The 22,378-nt window shown below is 41.2% G+C and overlaps 1 long non-coding RNA gene across 4 annotated transcripts in view; it reads right to left on the bottom strand.

Annotated features, from left to right (window-relative positions):
* Positions 1 to 1,359: 1,359 nt before the first annotated feature.
* Positions 1,360 to 22,378, bottom strand: part of LOC123367060 — a 72,205-nt gene continuing 51,186 nt past the window's right edge. The window contains exons 1-4 of one of the 4 annotated variants that reach the window (XR_006578288.1): positions 15,758 to 15,880; positions 13,596 to 13,703; positions 6,788 to 6,919; positions 1,360 to 4,488 (exon numbers count right to left, since the gene is read on the bottom strand). This is a non-coding gene — a long non-coding RNA (uncharacterized LOC123367060). Of the gene's footprint in view, positions 4,489 to 6,787; positions 6,920 to 7,031; positions 7,453 to 13,595; positions 13,704 to 15,757; positions 15,881 to 22,378 lie in introns of those variants that run through there. The other 3 variants (XR_006578290.1, XR_006578289.1, XR_006578287.1) reach the window with 3 other exon arrangements.

Below are 22,378 nucleotides of genomic sequence, written 5' to 3'. Positions count from 1 at the left end.
ATATTTATATATCCATTTTCAAAAACTTTTCCAAGGTCATAAATTACAGACTTAGATCTGGGGAAAACTGTTGATGAAGTATGCCAAAATGCTGGTAGCCAGATGTGTAAAACCCAGGTGCTGTACTATGTTAAGTGTTTTGTATTATCTTCAGTAATAGATAGGTCTGACTGAACACTACTTTGTTTAAGATATACAGTGCAACAGTTCAATGCCCTTCTTCAGCATCTACTGGTGTTCTCTGTATGAGACTATAGCATATGAATAGATACTCCAAAATTATGTTACATACCAAGTGATTTCACATATGAGGTACTAAATTAGGGTGAAATCCTTCCCTTACTACTCAGAGTAACAAGGCAAGCGGAAATGGAGAAGTGGCAGCCAAGAGGTAGGTATTTTTAGATTATAAACTCTCGTAAGGGACTGCATTTTCTTTATACTCGTACAGCACATAGCACAATAGGGCCCTGACCTACTCAGCCTCTAGGTGCCATATAGGTTAAATAATAATGAAAAAAAGATACTTGTTCCAATTTCAGGATACAGCCCCTCCAAAAACCCCACTTTTAAATTTTTCATTTTCTTACAACAAATTTTTGTATGTAATACTACTGATTAATTCCTGTCTTTCTGTATATCATTCAGAGAAATGCCAAAAATATTGCTTTCAAGACTCCCAGGGTCAAATTCTCGATGTTGACCTTGAATAATGTCAGTCATTCCTAGTATGCAGACCTAGCAGTTGCTAACAGAAGCACCGGAAATGTGTTCAGAATACATCCAATAAAGAATAGCTTCAGTATTTGACAGCCCTTATAGTCAAGGCTGGCCATGTTTTTCATCTCAAAACTAAGGGAGCCTCATAATTGTGAGTGTTTCTCTGATGGTTTAAATAAAAGTTTCCAGGTCTAGTAAATGCACCAAACATGGCACATATTTGAATTTGACATCTTACATTGCTCTTAAAACAGGAGCTCCTTTCTGGGTTGCTGCCAAACCAAGGGAAAGAGGAGACCTTCGAAACTTGTATGTTCTGGAAGAATTTATAATATGGTGCCTGCTCTTTAATCTTTATAACAGCTATTTAAAATAATCCTGCAACAAGAGAATGTTACATTTGCATCTTGGTGAGTACAAAAGTCAGCGAATGAGAATGTTAATTCTTCCCACTGTACCTGTGGATTAGGACACGCTCTAATTCCATGATCATGTACTGTTTATCAAATAAAGTAATATGATATACAATTTTTCTAAATCTTCAAATATGCATGTGTAACATATTGTACTGCTTTTGCCAGTGGCAAGATACCCTGCACTAATGGATGTGCACTTCAGTATAATACTCTGTGCTTTCCAACTTGGCTGCCTAGGCATGACACGTAGGAGCCTAAGGGTGGATTTTTCCAATGTGCCTAAGTCACTTTTGAAGATTATATCCTAAAAGTTCATCACCACGAGAAAAATCTGAATTTGAGTCTGACTGCAAATGTACCGACATATCTGTACCTCTTGCTGTTTGAGAATATAGCTTTTGGAAACAAATCTACTTTAAATCTTCAATAAATCAATACAGACTCGAGATTTTTACTAGTATCAGTACAGCATGAACTGTCAAAAAGACTTAGAAGTGACAGCCTAAAAGATTAACTGCTTTGCAAATAAATAACCTCCCTCTGGGACTATTGAGCTGCCTACGTTTGATTCACCATAAGCGTTCAGAGTCATTCGCTAGTTTGAGAGAGTGCTACCATTTATATGCAATATTCTGCTTTTAATTATTTTCTCAAATCAATTAAACAAGAGCAAAGCAAGAGGTTACATTTCCAGTTGGTTGGCGCATGAGGTTTTCTCAAATTAAGAAGGACAGATGATTCCAGACCCTGCGGATGAAGAGTTGAAAGGATTACAATTTGTACAAAGGGCCATTCTACCAGTATATCCATTTCCTCTCTTGTAATTCAGTTCCCTTTTTAAGGCTGTCGTTCTTGCTTGAATTCTGAATGGGTGGAATTCACACCTGGGAAAAGGAGCAGCACAAGGTCTATGTGGCACTTAAACCTCATTTAACCCACTTCTACCATTATGTTTCCCAGAAATTAGCCAACAACCTAATGCCTTAGGGCTTAAGTGAAATTTAAACGGTGCATTGACCTTGTGCTGCACAGGAGTGAAATTCACCCTCTCAGAATTCAAGCAAGAAAAATAGCCTTGAAAGTCCATATAGTTTAAGTGGAACTTAAATGGTACATAGCCCTTGTGTGGGTGTGAATTTCACTCAGAGTGAGTAGGAACTCATAGTGCTAAAGGAATTGATGGCAGCATCCCAAAAATCTGCAAAGGGAACTATGTTGTATACTTCTCCGATTACAGAATAAATTACGTATCAAGGAAAATAAATTACTTAAAACCAACAATAATCATAACATTCACTGACCTGAACTAAATTGAAATTTGTCTTTATGTTCTGACACAAAGGGAGGACAAATAGGTGAAGTCACTTCAAGCTCATTCTGGGGGGGAGGGAAGAATTATTAATCCATTTTCTCTGTAGGGGGCGGATGCAGTAATTTTGAGTTCTTCACGCATCCTGAACCTGTTGACAATTACTTTCTCAGCTCAGCTCCCTCTACATGCACCAAACACACCTGGTTTGAGAATTAAACCAATAAACCACTAAGGAGAGGATATGTTAGACTTTGTATAAATCCTTTAAAAATCTTATTTTTCTCAACCTGAAGGTAGTCATTTTGCACCCCACTGTTTTAATTCCTAAAGCTTATTTATAACTATTTTATGTTATCCTAATCTGTCCCTCCTGTGCTGTGGCAACAGGAGGTATATATAGAAAACTTAATGAACAATTTGCAACAAATTGTAAATGCTGCGGATTTAAGGTGTCACATATAGTATTGATAGAGTCTAATCTGTTTCACAGTAGTTAGGTTAGTATTTTTGGATGTTTGCACAGTAGTCAGTTCTGATTAAATTCACCCTTGTGCAGAACATCCTTAAATCCACATCAGCCCTATGCACCATTAACCCTCCTGTGGGACTTGATGGGATGAAATTCACCCCTGTGCAGAATGCCCTTAAATCACATATCAGCCCTATTTTAAGGACTTGTGGCCTTTGCTGCATATGCCCAGGGCAGGTCCTCTGCAGAGGAGTAAATTTCCCCCTTAGTACATGACAAAATATGTCTAGTTCTTTTCAAGTGTTGAAGAGGGATCAAGGAGGAAGCAAACTGAAAAAGACTGAAAGAAGAGATAACAAAAATTAATTGTTTTTCATTCTGTCAGTTTATGTGCAATAGCTGAGCTACTTTTACTCCTGAACATGTAATTGATATAAAAATTTACAGATTACTAGAACTGGAAAGATCATTGCAACACGATGATGTGTACCATAATTGTATACACATAGTGTCAGTAAAATAAAAATACTGATGCAATGTTTAACTTGAATCTGAATAGCTTGTTTCTCCATACTGCACATAACAGGAATGAAATACATTAGGCCATCTCATAAGCCTGGGTCAATGGAGTAATACCGATTAGCACCAGGGGTCCCATCCTGCAAAATGCTGAGCACTCTGGCCTTGCTCCAGCAAAGCACTTAAGGGTAGATTCATCTCTAATGATACTCAATCTACTGCAGAGGAGTTACATCGTGAATGAATTCGGTCCCTAAGCATGTGCTTAACTTTAGGCATGTGAGTAGTTCCACTGCAAGTCAATGGAACTACTCAGGGTCTTAAAGTTAAGCATGTGCTTAATTGTTTTGCTGAATCAGAGTTAGAATGTTCAGCACTTTGAAAGACTAAGCTCCAACTGAGAATCTGGCACAATAAATGCCAAAAAAACAGTTGTAAATGCAACATTAAGGTTGCATAGATAGACCTTGACCCTAGATGCAGGACTGGGCACTTGAAATTCAAAAAGGGCCTGATCCAAAATTCACTAAAATCAAGAGGGAGGAGCCCCTTGATTTCAGTGGGTTTGGATCAGTACTTAAGGCAGGAAATTGAAAAACGCAGGATCCAATAGCAATGTTAGCTTCCTGTATGTTGTATTTCACCTTTTGGGTGGACTCAATCCTGTGTAGGGAGTACTTAATCCCCACTTAAACTCATGCAAAAGGGCAAATCTTCCCCACACAACAGCCGGAAGAAGCCAGCACCGACGTTGTGAGTCCTGCAATGGTGGAGAACAGAATCCTTCACTCTACCAGGCCGTGGAGCAACTCCAGGTTCACAGCTGCTGAAGCAGCAGGAGCCGCCACCAATGCACTCACATTGGGGTGGTGAAGTAGGACAGTGGCTACTGAATCCCTGTAGCCAAAAAAACCATCTTGTGAGCTGGAGCAAGTTCACACAAAAATGTCCTCCAAATCTCCTGTACAGGTACAGACTCCCTGTGTGGCATCTCCAGATCCTTCACTCTCTTGTGTGCACTGGAACAGCAACTGTTTCAGTCTGTCTGGGTTCTGCTGGAACAATGGGGAAAAGAATACAATTTTAACATTACTGCTTCAATCAGGCTTAAGTCATGCACAGGGCCCTTTAAGGTGTGCTCTGTGCAACACCAAATTCCCTTAATACAAGGCCCAGTTTTGCAATCTTGCTGCACCCAAAACCTCAGCTAATTTAAATGGGAATTTGGGGTGTACAAGAAATGCAAAGGGACACACGATTAAGCTCAATATTTAACAAGAAAACAGGAACAGAACAGAACACCTCAGACATACAAATAAAAGTTGAAACTGCCTTTGAAACTTTAACTTTGCATTTCCTGAGTTTTTGTAATTTCCACTATAGATGCGTAATCTCTATCAAGTGGGGTCGGCAGCAACAAGGGCCAGATTCAGTATTTAGAGGGTTCCTCTTAACAATACAAAACAGAATCAGCTCGAGTCCCCACCCAGTCATCTGGAAAAAACTTATCACCACCACTGGGTACCTCTAAGAGGCAATTCTTCCCCTCCACAAGCACTGAGTCTGGGAATAACAAAACAGAACTTTTTTTATTAAAAGGAAAGGGAACTAATTATTAGTTTGGGAAAACACCACAGCCACATTCGAAAGCATGCAGCCATTACCAAAACCTGCCCCCACAGTGCATTGGGCAGTGTCCTTTGCCTCAGTTTCCCACTTTGTGATGGGAAAGTTCAATGAACGAATGTCCCTTTAACACAGCACTCCCCTCTCCCTCCGCTGCACCCCACTCACAGCTGGCTGTCCTTGGTTAGTGAAGACCCAGAGTTTGCAGGTGTGTTCACAGGGGGTCACTTCCCTTCCCAGAAACAGGATGGGAGAAATCAAGCAATGACCCTGTGGTCCCTGTGGACTTCTGCAACTGGCTATTTGCTGCTGCTGCTGTCTCCAGTGCTTGTCTCTTCTACTGCTGGTTATATGCTGCCACGGCTTTTCTCTGCTGCCACTGGTCATATGCTGTCACTCTTGGACGCTCACTGCCACTTCTGGGCTGTCATGGTCTGAAGTTCCACTGCTTAACCCAGGTCTTTAGTGATTTCACTGGGTAGCAGGGACCCTCACTGCCAGTAAAGCCTCTACATTTTCTTTCCTTTCATCAATGTCCCTACACCAGGCCTAAGGCATAGCCCCTAAACCTACTTAGCCGTGATTCAGCTTTGATAATCGCTGAACAGAAATAAAAACTCTCAATTTAATCTAATTAGCTCTGTCTTTAAATACTGGAGAAGGAACATCCAAATGTTGTCTAGGACTCTTTGAGCAAAAAAGCCATACCACTGGGTCAGAACACCTATTTTCCCCCCTACGAGGCTTTGGCATCCCTTCCCCCTGCTTAGCTAGGAAGGTTCAATTTAGGGTGACCCCATCAATCAGGGCAGGCTAAGCACAGTTCTGATGCCCTTTACTCATACACTGAGGATAACAACAATTCATTACCCCTACACTCAAGTGATTTGTAACCCAACACCGCTAAAAGTGATCATTTTGGCAAAGCAGCTCCGTTATGCTGTGCGCCTAGGCAGAGAAGGGATGTCTAATCAAACACGGTCTGCTCCTGAAGTCTATTCACCCAGCTCATCACTAGATGTCAGGGGAGAGCTCATTAGACCCTGCTTACATGTACCTTTAATATTGTGTAAATGCATTTTAATTTTTTTTATTTCACTTGCAACTGATATCATAGACTCATTGTCTGACCTCCTGCACATCACAAGCCACAGAACCTCAGCCAACCCCTCCTGTAGTAGGCTTGTGACTTCTGGCTGAGTTACTGAAGTCTTCTGACCTTGATTTAAAGACTTCAAGTTACAAGAGACTCCACCATTTACTCTAGTTCAAACCACCAAGTGACCTGTGCCCATGCTGCAGAGGAAGGCAAGCCACCCATAGGGTCTCTGCCAGTCTGAATTGGGGGATAATTCCTTCCTGTTCCCAAATATGGGGATCAGTTAGACACTGAGCATGCATCTGAGATCCACCAGCCAGATGCCTGGGAAAGAATTCTCTGTAGTAACTCAGAGCCCTCCACATCTATTGTCCCATCTCTGGCCATAAGAGAAGTGTGCTAATAGCAGTCGCAGATGGACCATATGCCATTGCAGTCAACCTCATCATACCATCCCCTCCATAAACTTGTCAAGCTCAGTTCTGAAACAAGTTAGGTTCCCCCTCCTCTTCCTGCCCCCCCCACCTACTTTCCTTGGAAAGCTGTTCCAGAAATTCTCTCCTCTGATAGTTAGAAACCTTTATTTAATTTCAAGCTTAAACTTATGGATAGCAGGGTGGACTCACCATTAGAGTGTCCCTTCATGGCAGCTCTCGCCTCTGTAGCACCCCCTGCCAGCAATCACTCGAGTCCCACAGTGAGCCACCTGTTCTCGTGACTCAGCCCTCTGGACAGACCACTTTAAAGTCTCTCCTGTTCTGGGGTATCAAGAACACAATAAAAAGTCAAAAAGTCCCAACACAAGAGATCCTTCTACCTCCTCTTGGATTATTCCTCAGAATGCCCTTGAGGCTCAGTGTTCAGCCCCACCTGAGCACAACAATCCTTATATCAGGCTTGTACATCTCTTTCGCAGGGCAGGCTGGGGAAGCCAGGCCCACCCTCAGCTCTGGGTTCCAGCCCAGGGGCCCTGTATTAACAAGCTAGGTCTGCTCCTTCCACCACATTGCTGTTTCCCTGGGCCTCTTCTGACCTCCAAGGCCCTTGTGGTACTTCCCTGCTGCCTGTGCTTAATATGGCCTCTCCTCTGGTTCCCAGGCCTCTGGCTTCTCCCTAGGCCCTCCCAGCTCCTTCTTTCTCTGCTAGACCACCAGCCCCTGAGGCCTCCCTCTTTGTGCCTTGCCCCCTCTTCAGGGCTCACACAGGGATTAATTCCATCCCTGTGGCTCTCTTCAGTCCACCTTCCCCAGTCTCTTCCCAGAAAGAGGGAACTCCCTACTTCCTCTTTCCTGAACCTCCCCTCTAGCATTCACTTCCTTCCTTTATGAAGAAGGGTCAGTTCCTCCCCAGCTGGGTCTCAGAAAAAAAATCAGGCTGGACACCCCCTCCCCCCAGATTCAGCAAGGTGGTCTAACAGAGTTCTCAGACTCCTGTTAACCCTTTGTTCACTGGTGTGGGGTAGACACCCCATCACATGTTGGTGTTTTTAAAAGAAAAAAAAATGCAGAGATTAAAAAAAAAAGACAAAAATATCCAGCAACTATCCAGCTAGTGGAGTTTTAAAATACACAAGTCAGGATAAGAAGTTAAATTTCTCAAAACAATAAATTTCCTCCCCATTTCATAAATGGTGGTATTTTTCATTATTACTGGGGTTGTTAAATGTTCATTGTAATTGATGTTTGTGCACTAAAGCTAAGTTAACACTGTTGTTAGATTTTTAACATTTTATTTCCTGCATTTTATGGGGGATAATTTCCAACCTTAATTCACAGTCCCATAGACATCTGCATATCATATGCGAATAATGGAATTATTAGCAACTTGTGTCATTGAAAGCCTGTAGTCTTAGTTAGAGTTGTACCTTTAGGGCTACCAAAATATACATCACTCTGAAGCTACCTCTCAAAATGAAAACACCTCTAGGAGAACCAATGCCCCCCTGCACTTTTTAATGGTAGTTTTTCCACTTTTAATAATATTTTGAAAATAACAGATGTCTGTTTTCCAGGCTATTTTCACAGCTCCAGTCTGCACAATCGTCAATTGTTTCAAGAAGGACAAATTATAGCCTATCAAAATGCCTGAAACTGAGCCAGACACCCTGAAACATATTACAGTTCCTGAAAATATATTTCAATGCCTATGTCCCTTGCAGACTGTAACTGTATTCAATTGTAACAAGGCTATGAGAGTGCCACAGGAGTTGGACTGGGGACCTGTGTAGTGGGAGGATAACCCTCTTGGCACTGGAGGTCAGATAGAGGAAGGAAGTTCTGGGTTGTGCCTCCTTTGTAATTTCTGGCACAGTTTTATTTTTGATTAGACATGGTGGGGATGGGGATGCACTCTTCACTCATCTACCTCAAGGGCCTTCCTCTGACCCTCAGATGGCTGGGAGGATAGAGTATGTTGCAGTGAGCTAGGCATATGATGAAACCAATTGAGCTCTTACATGAAGGTGGACAAACCAATATTAAAGGGAACAGAATCCTTAAAGTGTGCAATTTAGTGAAGAGTTAACTAAATATCTTTGAGTTTAGTTGTTTTTACAGAGAGGTTTATGTTGAATGACCCAATGAATATGAAAAAGCAAAGCAAGTGCGGCTAAAAGTCACCCAGTTAAAGCAACAAAGAAGGGGATTTAATTTTTTTTTCTAAAAGACAAATATACACCAACATCTACTCCTTCCATGTGAAAAGGCCAGGTGCTGTGATTTTATTTTAATGAGACACAATCTGGTTAAAAATCAGGATGCATATCCCTTCTTGATTGTAATTCTACTGAAGTCAGTGGACTTATTCTAGGGACAAGTTTATCCCTTTAATCTTAAAACCAAGTTTCCCTACCAGTATTACTAATAAAACCTTACATTGTTAAAAATTCTTCCAGTTTTAATATCTAATTTGCTTTTAATCTTTCATTATTGGATAATAAATGTTTGGATAATAAACGGCTTCATTCCTGTTTAGATTAAAAAAACAAACTAATCAGGATAATTTTTGTTCTGTGTCCTTTATATAGCCAAACCACAGAACATAAGCACCGCACACTCTTCAATGTATTTACCCTCACAGTGGGTAGGAAAGTATTATTGTTAAATTATTAAACAATCAATTTGTAAGCACCTAGAGAATAATAGGGTTATAAGGAATAGCCAGCAAGGATTTGCAAAAACAAATCATGCCAAACCAACTTAATTCCCTTCTGGGACAAGGTTACTGGCCTAGTGGATGGGGGGGAAGCAGAAGCCGTGATATAGCTTGATTGTAGTAAGGCTTTTGATACAGTCCCACATGACATTCTCATAAGCAAACTAGGCCAATATTCTCTAGATTTAATTACTATAAGGGCTTGTCTCCCCTTCTGGTGGATCGACGCTGCGGTATTCGATCCACTGGGGGTCGATTTAGCGGGTCTAGTGAAGACGCACTAAATTGACCGCTGATTGCTCTCCCATCAACTCCAGTACTCCACCAGCATGAGAACCTATGGGAGAGTCAACCCAATGCAGTGTAGACACCTCAATAAGTCAGCCTAAGGTATGTCAACTCCAACTACTTTATTCACATAGCTGGAGTTGTGTAACTTAGATTTGACTTAACCCTATAGTGTAGGCCTGCCTTCTGATGAGTGTACAAGTGGTTGAAAGACCTTACGCTCAAAGATTAGTTAGCAGTGATTCACAGCCAGAAGGTATTTAAGTGTCTAAAGAAGCAGAGTCACATAGGCAGCTATTGGGATTTTCACAAACACCTATCTGCATCATTGGGCACCTAAATACTTTTAGAAATCTAGCCCTACATAATTTGCTTAACATCATACAGGAAGTTGACAACAGAGCTGAGATTTGAACCTGGGCCTCTAACATCCCAAGGCATCCTACTATCCACTGGACCATCTTATTTCCTCCTTTTTATTAAATTTTTGAAACAATAATGAAAATATTTTGCAAACATGCTCTTTTTGGGAAGTCTACATTTCGCGTGATAACTTCATGTGCTTGAAGTGTTGCCTCAGGTTCTGTATTTTTCTGAGTTACTTCAGACTGCAAGCTTTTATGGGACAGTGACCGTTTCTTTTATATACTCTTAAAAACACAGTTTACAGTGATACTAAGAACAAGCTGTGGGGGGGACAGAAGTTCCATTTTTATGAAGGATTTAGAGATTTTGAAATTTGACTTTGTTGCAAATCAGAGTGAAAACCAAAGAAAATTCAGAGGGAAAAATTAGTTTGGGGTCATTCAAAAAGAAACATTTTGATTTTGACTTTTAAAGTTGTTTGTATTGTATTATAACTTAATGCAAAATAAAAAAAATCAAACCTAGAAGTCATTTCAAAATTAAAAATCAATGAGACGTTTCTACTTTGTCAGAACTTTTTCTCAAACAAAATGCCAGCAAAATGACCCAATTTCAATTGAGACAGAACTGTATATTCCAATGGAATATGGGTCCACCAACATTACTCCAACCAGCTCTCTACAATAGGGTATAGAAACAGTAATAACAAAAATTAACTACTTGATAGAATATTAGCTTGCTCTCTTCTTCAGAGATAACTAGTGCCCATATGTCTGTTGGCAACCTAAAGATTCCCTTCCTTATATATCAATTAGGTCTTGCTGAGGTAACTAAGGGAACAACTTGTCACTTAAATCCTGTTTCAGAGACAGGATATCATTTTATAGAAAACCCAGATTTCCACGGGAAACTAAGAGAATGACAGTTCCTCATTTACTAGTGAATTTGGTGTAAGAGTGGGATGAGCTGATTTTGAATAAAGGTGACCCTACTGTGTTTTTAGTGCTCTAAACATTCACCAAGGGAAAGGACTGAAAGAATTTAAGGCTTCAAGGGTCAATGACTCATCACTAAAGATGTAAAAGCAGCAAAGAGTCCTGTGGCACCTTATAGACTAACAGACATTTTGGAGCATGAGCTTTCGTGGGTATCCGACGAAGTAGGTATTCGCCCACGAAAGCTCATGCTCCAAAATGTCTGTTAGTCTATAAGGTGCCACAGGACTCTTTGCTGCTTTTACAGATCCAGACTAACACGGCTACCCCTCTGATACTTGATCACTAAAGATGAACACTTAAAAAAGAAAAAAAACAGATGTAGTCCCTTTGTTACTAAAGTATTAACAAACTGATTTAGAGCTTTAGAAATGTCGGTTATTCAAGTTTTTTTAATGAGCAGTTTATGCAAACACATCTAAGCCTACGGATGCATATGTTATCCAATCCAGAGCCCAGTGAAGGCAATGGGAGCCATTCCAGAGACTTCAGTGAACTTTAGGTAAGACCCATACAGCTTATGCATGGTGCCGACTCCTTCTCATGCTCTTCATGAGGTGGGTGACTGGTCTTCTAAATCACGTCTTGTCTCTGTTCCCTTATTGGATGTCTCCCAAACTCACAAGAAGGTTGAATGACCCCCTCCAAGGTGGGTACTTTGTGGATACAGTGTCATCCAAGTATTTACGCATGGATATTGATCTACCTGAATACTTGTGATTCTTTCACTTTTAACTCATGAACAAAATTTTGCTTGTATGAATGTTTGTAAAAAAGTGAATTAGAGAGATTTTAAATAGTGCAGATGTGAATTTGTGGGTTTCATGGAGATCATTATTTTTTACAAATTCTTTTTTGCACCATTCACTTTGCTCTATTCAAAGCCCCACACAGCTCAAGTAAATTGCTTTTTGTAGAGATGACCAACATGAGGATGGGTGGCAATAGAATCATTGTCTCCAAACTATGGAACATTGGCAAAGCCACTTCTCAACTACTGTTACAGCACCTGGACTGTAGTCCTGAGCACAGCCTCCCATGTTCCCATGAGAACCTCTGGATCTGACATGCTTTTGCCCTATTTTCCCCTTAACAACATCCATACCATCACAGAGCAAGAACCTGAGCAGAATTGCCTCATAGGAGAGTGTGGTACATAGTCCCCCAGTGCTGCCTCTTCCTGGACTTATCTTCCTTCAGTGCTGTGGTTTGGCTACAATTCAAGCCTTTCACATCTGTTCCAAATGAGCAGGATTTCTCACCTAAATCTTCAGCAAATGTAATACTCAGCTCATAAAATTCTCTAATTACAGATTCAATTCATTACAAATGGACAGTGGGGCTGGTTTGCCATTTATTTTTGCAAAAACACACCAGCTGTACTTCAGTTTTGCCAAACCAGACCAGGAATGGCTCCAAAAATAAAAACAACAAAACAAGTAATTTCCAAATCGCCAAGGCTCATGGTGGTGCCAGGGGTGCTGAATAAGCAGATCTGCTTTTCGACCATGCTCCTCAGTTTGTATTACTAGGGCTGTGCAAACCATGGATTTTGTTAGTCCACTGGCAATTCCAAAGACAAACAAAAAAGTCAAAATAAAATTTCATTTCAGGTCAAAGCATTGCATTCAGCCCAAAACTAAACATTTTGTTTCAGTTCTGAGCACTGTTGAATGTTTACTAGAATAATAATAATAATAATAATAAAATTGAATAAAGTTTCAGAACAGTCATTTTGAACCAACAGAATTAAAACAAAACTGACAGGGTCACTGCTGGGCTTGCTGGATCCGCAGTCAAGAGCAAAAAGACAAAAGGCTTTTATTTGCCTGCCCCTATTCAGGCAGGGCATGGCCTGCCGCAGTCTCAGTCAGTAGCACCAAGTCTCACATCAAGGCTGCCTTCCCTCATGGAGGCTTTGGCAAGCAGCTGTCTCTAGTTAGTTCCTGGTCCCAGGTAGGCATCTCTCGCAGCATGGAGCACTGGAGGTCCACTGCTAAGCAGGTCCTGGCTGAGTTGGGCTTTCCCTTTGCAACCCCTCCACTCAAGCCTACTGCAGATGTCACAAGGATTGTACCCACATGTTAACCCTTCCCTGGCTAGTGTGAGGTTGGTACACCCCACCCTAGAAATGTTTCAACTTTTTCAGAATTCTTTCCCCTCCCCCGCACTCCAAACAATTTGGCAAAACTGACACACATTCATAAAATGGTTTGGTGTCACCAAATCTGCATTTTTTTGCCAACAAAATTTTTTAAATGACAAATTTCATCCAGCTCCAATAATAGCCTATTTACTTATTTTCCCAAAAAGCCTACAAAAGGAATCTCTAGGACCTCAACATCATGAGCTAAATTCACATTTCTTTTCACGAAATATGTCATTTAGTTGAAACCCCAATTTTCCATCAAAGAATAGTTTAGATCGAAATTTTTTCACCAGTTCTGCTGTTAGTCACGTTCCATTCCTGTTGCTATATTGGCAGCCAGGATTGTGATATATGAGTTGTTGGGGGGAGGGGGGGGTTGTTTGTTTGTTTGTTTTTTGACCAAAAGATGTGGCATTCTTCCTTGTTAAGCCAGTTATAGACCTAGAGGACATTGACCTTATGGTGTAAAGCAGGGACTCTTACCTGTACTTTACCCACAGTGTGACTGAATGGGAATACAATTTCTGCTCTTCAGGAGTGTGTTAATTGTAGATATACTTTCATGAAGTTGCAAACTCAGGACCCAATCACCTAGAGCGAAGGCAAGAGAGAAAGGAAATAAATGGTAAGACGATGAAAGAAACTGAGCAATGATTTTTAAATAATAATAGGCCAGATTCATCCCTGACTTCAATAAAGCTACAACAGGGTTAAACATGGCACAATGTTGAATAAGCACTAATTTCTATCTGATTGGCCTTTTCTTTCTCCATACCTCAATGTCTATCCTGTCACTATCTCCTACAATCTCCCTTTCCCCCATTCCAGGTAGCTGCTCCAAGCCACATCCTGCAGCTCTGGCTGAAAATGCTTGAGACACAGGTCAGACTAACCTGTGCAGAGCACCCACTGTACAGGGTAATTCTTCCTCAGACTCTGGAAGAGCTGGAGATGAAGAAATGAAACATGCACAAGGACCCAAGCCTCTCACCTCCAGAAAGGGTGGGATATCTGCTTCTCCTTCTGCTGCTGGTGTTTTGGTTCTGGAACCTCATAACTCTCCCCCAGTCTAAGTCTCTTCCTCTGCCCCAGCAGCACTGTCCCATCATTCAGCGCCTGATCTTCCACCAATTTGCACCTTGTACATTTACACACGTACAAAAGTGGATGTTATAAACTTCCATTCTGACTTGGTAATGTTTGCACCCACTTTGCACTCAGGTGGAAATGACTAAACACGGCATAAGGCAATGGAGAACTTTAAGTACCTTCCCTCCAGAATGTCATCCTCATTCTATATTATTCCAACCCGCCCCAATGCTATCTCAGTCCAAAGGACTCTCTTCACAAGCAGATCCTCCTCTCTCTAGCACGCCTTTTGAGTGCGAGAACAATCCTCAGGTTAATGATTTGAAGCTACTGCACCTTTGTAATGACCATTTCTTTTACAGCCCCTTACACACCATCTCCTTTCTCCTTCTGGCCTCTGATCCTCAGTGTCATGTTGCCAATGTTCCAGACAAGTTAACAAGATGCCCGCCACAATTTATTCACTCCTCACATTCTTAATTTACAGCAGTTTCACAGTTCAGGTGCATGGGTGCCATTTCTCAGAAATCTAACAGGAAGCACTGATTTCTTTCATTACTACAATTGTGAACCAAGAATTGAACCCAGTACAGTAGGTTAAGAGGCATATATTAGATTTTTACATGAGCCTATAGGGGATTGTTAAATTAAATATCTGGCAAAAGGCCCACTGCAGCTTTAGTTATGCTGAATCCTCATTTTATTAAAGAAGCAGATGGACTTTGTCCTGTAAGTAATTGTCTGTTCTCTGGAGTGGACGAGGGACTCATTGCACCATCTGTTTCGTTGTTGCTCCAGACAGTGCCTTATTATTGGCTGTGGCTGCTTCTGTACTACTTGATTCCCTCAAGCCTACTTGGTATCTACTTGCTCGAGATGCTCCCTTTGTTTCATTTTAAGAAAGAGAATTGTGTTTGTCACCACAGCCTGCCAGGTTTCTCCAGTCAACCCATCTTCACAGTCCGCAGCCCTCCTTGGGAAGTTTTAGCCACTCAAAAAGTTTGGGAAAGGACAACAGTTTAGAGGCTATTTTAGTGGCACCGCTCTGAGCTGCTGCGAGTTCAATTTGTTATAGTATTGCCTATTTCAGACAGAGCTTTCTATCCGTAGATCTCAAAGCATTTTAAAAAGGAGGTCGACATCACATTCCTAATTTTACAGATAGGGAAACTGAGGCACTCAGCAGCAGAGTGACTTGCCCAAAATCACCAAGGCGGCCAGTGATGGCACTGGGACTAGAACCCAGGTCTCCTGAGTGGCAATCCAGTGCTCTGGCCACTTGTAATCAAGGCCTTGGTCTCTTACTACTGAGGCTAGCAGAGATAGAGCCTAATTACTGCTCAAAAACAAGTGTTCTGATTAGCAACCCCAGTGGGAATGTTACACTTACAAAATCTTGTGAGGATGAATGAGATGGCACTATCTGGCTGCCAGTCATTACTCTGAGTCCTATTCCCAAGAATTGTGATGGGCACCTGCTCTTTGCCTCCCTGTGGCCAGGTACCTATTGTGTGATGTCTCTCAAGGTACAATTCTCCTTGTTCATCTTTTAATACCTGTATGGGATCACCTGGAGAGATCATGATGGGCTAGAAGCTCATATGCCACCAATATGTGCATTACATTCAGCTGTACTTCTGCTCCATCCACACAGACTCCACCTCCATCACCACCATGCCCCAAGGTCTGGCAGAGATCATCAGATGGATAAACAGCAGCTAATTTAAACTTAGTCCTGGCAAGACAAACGTCCAAGTATTAAGAAGGGGAAACAATATTCTCATGTCAGAGATCAAAATCATCAGATGAATGTGGGTCAAGAGAGTACATGACATAAACCGGTGCGTAAAATTACTTGGATTGTATTTTTGGGTTGGGGATAGAAATAAAAGGAGCAATGGTCAGACCCTTTGTCACAGCCAGATAATCATTTTTTTTGGAGGCTAAGGTCCGGGCTTACCCTTTCTTTCATCAGTACCAGGGACCTATTTTATTGGTCCATTCTCAGAGACTAGACCCTATGGAGTTTCAGCCCAAGCAATAGTGGCACTTCTTAAAAGCCCAATCTGTTTGTGGGGTTTGAGGTCCATTGCCACTGAATCAATACAGAGTATTCCAGTGGGATTCTGCCCTGTATTACACTTTCTGGAGACCTCAAGACATTGGGTTAACTCCATTAATAGAATTGGAATTGGGATCTATTTAGCATCACACAACCTTTTTCAAAAGGAATCGTATGCAGCTTCTTCAGAGCCCTGTTTCAGTCTCTGAATTCCCAGGAATGTTTGCAAGGAGTATTTAAAGAACACTGCAGCTACTCTACAGACTGTAGTGAGGCATTCATTTTGGATTAAAGCACTAGTCAATATGATTTGGGGAATTAGTTTTATCTTTAACATGTGCTGTTGTCTTTAAACACGTGTACAATACTTCTCTAAAGTTAATTGCTCTTCCACCTTTTGGACCTTTTCTGCTAATCAAAGATGAAGTGCCTTTTTATTATCAAGTCTATGTCACCCTTCGCTGCTCTCATCATGGCTGAAGATGCAGTGACTCAGAATCTCCATATTTTTATGAGTACGTAACATGCTCCTGATAAGTTTTAACTGTGGAGTCAATTCTTCTTTATTGAAATCTGTGAAATTAACTAATTTAAATTCCATATGGTCCATTGATTGAGATAACATAGATAGCTCTTTTTATTAAATATAGCTTTGTTGAACATCAGGTCAATTAATAATAAGACTCACATGGAAAGTGATTTTATAGAAGGACATAAGGCTTGAATTTTCATGTCTATCAAAAATTTACTGTTTAGAGAGGAGTTTTTCTTCTGTTTATAGTCCTTATGTTCCCATATTCCTGTGATGGAAAACTTGGAGAAGCTGTAGTATTAATTTTTATTTGTCTTTTTCTTATGTATTAGTGCCATTACATCAGATATACATAGACATTCTCTTTCTTCAGTTCTACTAATTTAAAATTCATTTACTGCCCTCACAGAAGATAAACTGTGCCAGATATTTGGTGCAAATGTAACTGAAGTCAATGGAGCTATAGCTGTTTAAACCTGAGGATATAACTTAAGATAGGTGTCACCTTTCGTCCCATATTCTTCATAGAAATATGCTAATGATATGAATATAGCATACCTAGAGATATATTTTATGCAAGATGGGTCATGTGAAATATCATTGGAAAGGTTATGTTTTACTGAATGTGATTATCCAATTTGTTTGTATGTATCATTTCTGTATCTGGAGTTAGGAATATTGACGACGTAACAATTACCACTGTGTTTGCACCTGGGAAATGCCCACCAGAGAGTAAGCAATCAGCCTGGAATGGGCCAGCAGGAAAAACAATAAGATTTTGAAGATACTAATCTCCCACCTTCCTCAGAAGCTTCCTGAGTTGCTGCTTTGACACTGCAAGGGTCAGGTGACCCTATTACCTGGTACGGAATGCCACTTTGGACATTGCTGGTATTTTTCCACTGAGAACAAAGGATTCCCGCCTTATATAAATCTTATTTAAAGGTGAGCAGTGGGTTAATCAGGGTCTCCGGTTCTTCACGGAATCCCCGACCAAGATGACTGCTGGGAAGACCAGAGACTGAACTGGGGAAAGAAATGGACCCAGGCTAGAAGCTGTCTGGCCGGTGAAGAATAATATCTGGAACTTTATGCTGCAAACAAAAGCAGTTTGTCTTCAAGGAACTCTGCAATCTGCCTGAAACAACTTTAGGGTGAGAAATTACTGTGTGTAACCTGTTTCTTTAGTGTATTAAGCTTAGTTAGCATGTTTTGCTTTATTTGCTCAGTAATCTGCTTTGCTCTGTTTGCTACCCCTTATAATCACTTAAAATGTACCTTTTGTAGTTAATAAACTTATATCTTATTTATAACATAACCCAGTTTGTGCAATTCATATCTGGGGGCACAAGAAGCTGTGCATCTCTCTCTCCACATTAAGGGAGAGGGCGATTTTTGTGAGCTTGCGCTGTGCAGAATTTTCTATATAGCACAAGACAATATTATTTTGGGTTTACTTCCCAAAGGGGGTGTGTATGTGAGTGCTGAGTAAATCCCCAAGCTGATTCTTCCCACACCGAGCTGATTTCAGTCTGTATCTGCAGCTGGGTGTGGCCTTACCTGTGTGTGTGCTAGAGAAGGCTTGAGGGCCTCGCCCAGCAAAGACAGGGTGAGGAAGCTCAGGCTGGTGGAACGGGTGGATGCAGAGGGACCCCAGCACATCAGGTGGCATCCCGGATGAGGGGGGGGGCAATCCAACATGATAGGCTTTTGTGGGCTCAGTCTCAGAACACTAAACCATTACAGCACCAAATGGACACTGACCTGTGTTCACTTTGATTTCATCCATGATCATTTGGCATTTAATTTGCAATCTTTGTTCATTACCCTATCTTTTTGTACATTTTTTGTTTTGTTTTCATGAGCCTGTTTCCCAAAAGGGGGAAATTATAGACATAATGTTGTTATAGTTCAAGAAAGTGGCTTTTAATTTTGCAACTCTGCGAAATCGGGCAATGATTCCCTTATTCTAACTTATCCTACAGGGGCTTTTCTCACTACCTAGCAGTTACCCACTTGTTGCTGGAACTTGGCAACTTCACAGCTACCTTATTCAATTCTGAAATTGCTGTAAGGTGATCTTTTTCTTCTTGCTGACGTTATGAACAGATATACTTACAGTGCTGCTGGTGCACTGTTGCCCCAATACAGTGGCCTTTAAATCCCCAAGGATTATTGAGTAATTTCGTAAATTGACAGCCTTGGGAACAGGGCCAGCTCCAGCATTTTTGCCGCCCCAAGCGGCAGAAAAAAAAAGCCGCTATTGGCGGCACTTTGGCAGCAGCTCTACTGCCGCCACGTCGTTCTACAGCGGTAATTCAGCGGCAGGTCCTTCTCTCCGAGAGGGACTGAGGGACCTGCTGCCAAATTGTCACCAAAGAACCGGATGTGCCGCACCTTTCCATTGGCCGCCCCAAGCACCTACTTGCTGCACTGGTGCCTGGAGCTGGCCCCTGCTTGGGAAAGATTGAATTATAAATAACTTCACACCTTCAGACTGTGGAATTTAGACAGTTGGCTTCATTCCCCACTGGACAACCCCAGCTTTATTCTTGTGTAAACAACAGAATCACACAGGTGTAAAACTAGTGCAATGCACTGCAGAAATAGTCACATTATTAGAAAAATGTTAGGTTCTGAGGCAAAACCCATTTTAAAAGGAATATTACAAAAGATATTTGTAATATCAGTTTTTCATGGTATTGAACTTTTGTTACTCTCCTCTCTCACTGATTTTTCCAAATCATTTATTCCCATGAGAACTATAAACATTTTGTTTCAGGTCTCATGGGTGAGATATTGGGCCTGATTCACCTGTGTCTTACTCCAGTATCCTGCTGATGTAACTCAGCTGAAATTATTACAAGGAAAAAATCTAATCCATTATCATTAATGCAAGAATAAACCTATGGCATGGTTGGCATTATATATTTGTGGTGGAATAATATACAAGGGAGAAAGCAGGGACAGAAATGCGGAGATAATGCATTTTGAAGCATGAATATATGTAGTTCGCTGAGTATAAAACTGTATCAGTAAAAATGAAAGTGAATCCTTCTTTCTTTTCAATGAAAATTTATCAATAAGAGGGTTTTTTCATACATAAAGAACCTTCTGAATTTTGTCATTTAAAATGGAGGGAAAATAACTATATGCATGTGTATATATTTATATTTATCTATACACACATTAAGGATGATAATTAATAGAGAAGTGGACAGTTTAGTATCTTTGGTACATTTAAAAGATTATCAAACAAGGGTCTTTTTACTTTTAGAAACTTTGTCCAGCTAATGAAAAGGGGAACAAGGGATGTAGTTAAAATGAAAGCCTTATTTAATACTTTACATGTCAAATGCTTCAATTGTTTTTCCTTCCTTTCTGTACCTTTAATATAAGATAAAAAAAGTGTTTAATGGTATGTTTGCCAAGGTGCTAAGCAGGCTGGGGTCTCTGGATACCAAACTTAGGCCCATATATTCCATCTAAATTAATACCACAGTACATTGTGACATGTGCATTGATTTATCAAGTTCCTAAATGCTTTCCTGACCCTGCTGTATTATGAGAGCTGACCTGACACCCACCAGCTTTAGCATCCTATTCATGGCGCCAAATAGTAGCAAGCACCTTTGCTGTCCTTTCATCACAACTTGCAATGCCTGTTAATTTAGGCCCAATCCAGTTGTCACTCGAGTCAATGGACCTCTGTCCTCTAGGCTCAATCTTAGAACATTGAGCTAATGGTTAGTCCACAGAGATCATTGTATAATGTTCTTTCCACAACACATAAGAAAGGAAGGGTTTTTTTTTATTAGTAATGGTTATTGGATGCCAATGGATGTACTGCTAACATATATCACTTTGTCAGCTGAACAGCAATTTAAAGTCAAGATCCCGGGAAACACAATGTAGCAGACTTTGGAAAATCAATTTTTAAAAAAGTCATTACTAACAGATTTTAAAACTGACTTGAATGGCTCAAGGGCTCTGTAATCCAATAGACACAGGTGCAAAACGTAAATGGACAAAAATACAATAGTCCAGAGAAGAGTTATGGATACTAACATTTATTTCACAATCTTCTGTTTCAGACAATAACACAAACCGAAGAACATGGAACACACGTATTTCTTGGTACATTTGAATGTTCTGCTTTTGAAAAATGAATAAATAAAAAGTATAGTTGCCCTTGGATATATGAGTGAATAGGGCATGAGAACATTGCGTACTGGTGGTTGTTTTAAAAGTTAAAATTCGTGGCTGATGTGATACTTCTCTCCCTGAGTCTCCCTGCCAATTTTTATAATGCTAGAATAACTTTCTTTTTAAAAAAGATTCTCTGCTATTTTTGAAAAACCCTCACAGACCGGGAAATTGACAATATAGGGGAAACAGAGAAACCTATGACATATGAAATGCTAGCAAATGCAGAAAGTAAATACATTTGCAAAAATCAAAAAGATTTTTTTCCCCTTAAATCATTTTCAGCCACAGTAATCTGAGGTGTCACTGGTTACAAGAGTAGTTTAAAAAAAAGTTATGTGTGATTATAGGGTACACTGTGGCCCTTTAACCAGAAATTCAAGCTTACTAACAAAGGGCCACATTATGATGGATGCTCCACTGGTGAACGGGAGAGGAAAAAGTAATCCTATCTTCATATGGAGAAAATACCAGGTACTAAAAGGCTCTCTAATATAGCAGAGAAAGTGTAATAAAAACCAAGAGCTGGAAGCTGAAGCTAGATAAATTCAAATAAGAAATTAGGCACAAATGTTTAACAGGGAGGGTGATTAACCATTGGAACAAACTATCAAGGGAAGTGGTGGATTCCGCATCTCTGGATGTCTTCAGATCAAGACTGGATGACTTTCATGAAAACACACTTTAGTCAAACACAAGGGATAAGGCTCAATACAGGGATGACTGGGCAAAATTATATGTTATGTGTTGTACAGGGGTCAGATTAGATATTTTAATGTCTCTTCTGGCCTTGGAATCTATGAAATCTCCCCCGCCCATCCCCCTTTGCACTACTATGCTGCAGTTGGTCACAACTACCAGGGGAGCATCTAGGAATCTGGCCGCCCCAAGCAGGGCGGCATGCCGCAGGGGGCGCGCTGCCGGTCGCCGGTCCCGCGGCTCTGGGGGACCTCTTGCAGACGTCCCTTTGGAGGGTCCGCTGGTCCCGCGGGACCAGTGGACCCTCTGCAGTCATGCCTGCGGGAGATCCACTGGAGCCGCAGGACCAGGGAACCCTCCGCAGTCATGCCTGCGGGAGGTCCGCTGGTCCCGCAGCTCCGGTGGACCTCCCGCAGGCAGTCACGCCGGCAAAATGCCGCCCCAAGCGTGCGCTTGGCGTGCTGGAGTCTGGAGCCGGCCCTGACAACTACAGTCCCTCCATGTACTCCCTGCATTTGAAGATTACTTAAAGAAGGTAGGAAGAAGGCAGGGCTATGACCCAGTTCTCCCTTACCCCCTGGCAAGCACAGTAGGTTACTTGTGCAGGGAAAGAATATGCTGCATTTCATGAAGGGACATAGCAGGAGGAGCTCAACCTGAGTGCACCAGGGAGCTCCA

The sequence above is a fragment of the Mauremys mutica genome, chromosome 3 (genome assembly GCF_020497125.1).
Source record: "Mauremys mutica isolate MM-2020 ecotype Southern chromosome 3, ASM2049712v1, whole genome shotgun sequence".
Taxonomy (NCBI): Eukaryota; Metazoa; Chordata; order Testudines; family Geoemydidae; genus Mauremys; species Mauremys mutica.
This window is presented reverse-complemented; position numbering and strand designations above follow the sequence as displayed.